Genomic DNA, 3,051 nt, shown 5'->3' with positions numbered 1-3,051 from the left:
ATGCAAAAATCATCGCCAGAGGCTCAGGAATCTCCTCACTCACTTCCCACAGGAGCCTGGGGAACATCACATCCAGTCCCGGTGACTTATCCAACTTGATTCTTTCCAAAAGCTCCAGCACATCCTCTTCCTTAGTATCTACGTGCTCAAGAGTTTCAGTCCATTGCAAATCATCCCTACAATCGATAAGATCCATAGTGAACACTGAGACAAAGTATTCATAAAGTACCTTTGCTATCTCCTCCGGTTCCATACGCACTTTTGCACTGTCACACTTGATTGGTCCTATTATCTCATGTCTTAACCTCTTGCTCTTCACATAGTTGTAGAATGCCTTGGGGTTTTCCTTAATCCCGTCCACCAAGGCCTTCTCATGGCCCCTTCTGGCTCTCCTAATTTCATTCTTAAGCTCTTTCCTGCTAGCCTTATAATCTTCTAGATCTCTATCATTACCTAGTTTTTTGAACCTTTTGTAAACTCTTCTTTTCTTCTTGACTAGGTTTACAACAGCCTTTGTACACCATGGTTCTTGTATCCTACTATCCTTTCTCTGTCTCATTGGAATGTACCTATGCAGAACCCCACGCAAATGTCAAAGAAACATAGAAAAAATATAGCACAACACAGGCCCTTCAGCCCACAAAGCTGTGCTGAACATGTCCTCACCTTAGAATGACCTAGGCTTTACCAATAGCCCTCTATTTTTCTAAGCGCCATGTAGCCATCCAGGAGTCTCCTGAAAGACCCTATCATTTCCACTCCTCCACCGCTGCCGGCAGCCCTATGCACACAACACTCTCTGTGTTAAAAACTTACCCCTAATGCCTCCTCTGTACCTACCTCCAAGCACCTTAAAACTATGCCCTCTCATGCTAGCTATTTCAGCCCTGGGGAAAAGCCTCTGACTATCCACACGATCAATGCCTCTCATTATCTTGTACACCTCTATCAGGTCACCTCTCATCCTCCGTTGCTCCAAGGAGAACAGGCCAAGTTCACTCAAACTACTCTCATAAGGCATGCTCCCCAATGCAGGCAACATACTTGTAAATCTCCTCCTCACCCTTTCTGTGGTTTCCATGTCCTTCCTATAGTGAGGTGACCAGAACTAAGAACAGTACTCCAAGTGGGGTCTGACCACGGTCCTATATAGCTGCACCATTACCTCTTGACTCTTAAACTCAATCCCACGATTGATGAAGGCCAATACACTGTATGCCTTCTTAACCACAGAGTCAACCTGCAGGAGCTTTGAGCGTCCTATGGACTCGGACCCCAAAATCCCTCTGATCCTCCACACTGCCAAGAGTCTTACCATTCATGCTATATTCTGTCATCATATTTGACCTACCAAAGCAAACCACCTCACACTTATCTGGGTTGAACTCCATCTGCCACTTCTCAGCCCTGTTTTGCATCTTATCGATGTCCCATTGTAACCTCTGACAGCCCTCCACACTATCCACAACAACCCCAACCTTTGTGTCATCAGCAAATTTACTGACCCATCGCTCCACTTCCTCATTCAGGTCATTTATGAAAATCACAAAGAGTAGGGGTCCCAGAACAGATCCCTAAGGCACACCACTGGTCACCGACCTCCATGCAGAATATGACCCATCTACAACCATTCTTTGCTTTCTGTGGGCAAGCCAGTTCTCAATCCACATAGCAATGTCCCCTTGGATCCCATACCTCCTTATTATCTCAATAAGCCTTGCATGGGGTACCTTATCAAATGCCTTGCTAAAATCCATATACAGTACATCTACTTAGACAATGTGCTTAGTCACATCCTCAAAAAATTCAATCATAAATTTTAGCTCATAAGGCATGACCTGCCTTTCACAAAGCCATGTTGACTATTCCTAATCATATTATGCCTCTCCAAATGTTCACAAATCCTGCCTCTCAGGATCTTCTCCATCAACTTACCAACCACTGAAGTAAGACTCACTAGCCTATAATTTCTTAGGCTATCCCTACTCACTTTCTTGAATAAGGGAACAACATCCGCAACCCTCCAATCCTCCGGAACCTCTCCCGTCCTCATTGATGATGCAAAGATCATTACCAGAGGCTCAGCAATTTCCTCCCTCACTTACCACAGGAGCCTGGGGTACATCCCATCTGGTCCCGGTGACTTAATGCTTTCCAAAAGCTCCAGCACATCCCCTTTCTTAATATCTATATTCTCAAGCTTTTCAGTCCACTGCAGGTCATCCCTAAAATCATCAAGATCTTTTCCATAGTGAATACTGAAACAAAGTATTCATTAAGTACCTCTGCTATCTCCTTCGGTTCCATACACACTTTTCCACCGTCACACTTGATAGGTTCTATTCTTTCATGTCTTATCCTTTTGTTCTTCACATACTTGTAGAATGCCTTTGGGTTTTCCTTAATCCTGTCCACCAAGGCTTTCTCATGGCCCCTTTTGGCTCTCCTAATTTCATTCTTAAGCTCTTTCCTGTAAGCCTTATAATTTCTAGATTCATACTATTACCTAGTTTTTTGAACCTTTCGTAAGCTCTTCTTTCCTTCTCGACTAGATTTACAACAGCCTTTGCGCACCACGGATCTTGTACCCTACCATCCTTTCCATGTCTCATTGGAATGTACCTACTCAGAATCCAACACAAATATCCCCTGAACATTTGCCACATTTCTTCTGTACATTTCCCTGAGAACATCTGTTTCCAATTTATGCTTCCAAGTTCCTGCCTGATAGCCTCATTTTTCCCCTTACTCCAATTAAACATTCCCCTAACCTATCTGTTCCTATCCCTCTCCAATGCTATGGTAAAGGAGATAGAATTGTAATCACTATCTCCAAAATGCTCTCCCACTGAGAGACCTGACACTGACCAGGTTCATTTCCTAATACAGCCTCTCCTCTTGTAGGCTTATCTACATACTGTGTCAAGAAACCTTCTTGAACACACCTAACAAACTCTACCCCTTCTAAACTTCTCCCTCTAGAGAGATGCCAATCAAAATTTGGGAAATTAAAATCTCTCACCACAACAACCCTGTTATTATTACTCCTTT

Source organism: Mobula hypostoma, chromosome 5, assembly GCF_963921235.1.
Source record: "Mobula hypostoma chromosome 5, sMobHyp1.1, whole genome shotgun sequence".
In the NCBI taxonomy this organism is placed as follows: Eukaryota; Metazoa; Chordata; class Chondrichthyes; order Myliobatiformes; family Myliobatidae; genus Mobula; species Mobula hypostoma.
The sequence above is the reverse complement of the archived record's forward strand: the minus strand, read 5'-3'. Positions refer to the sequence as shown.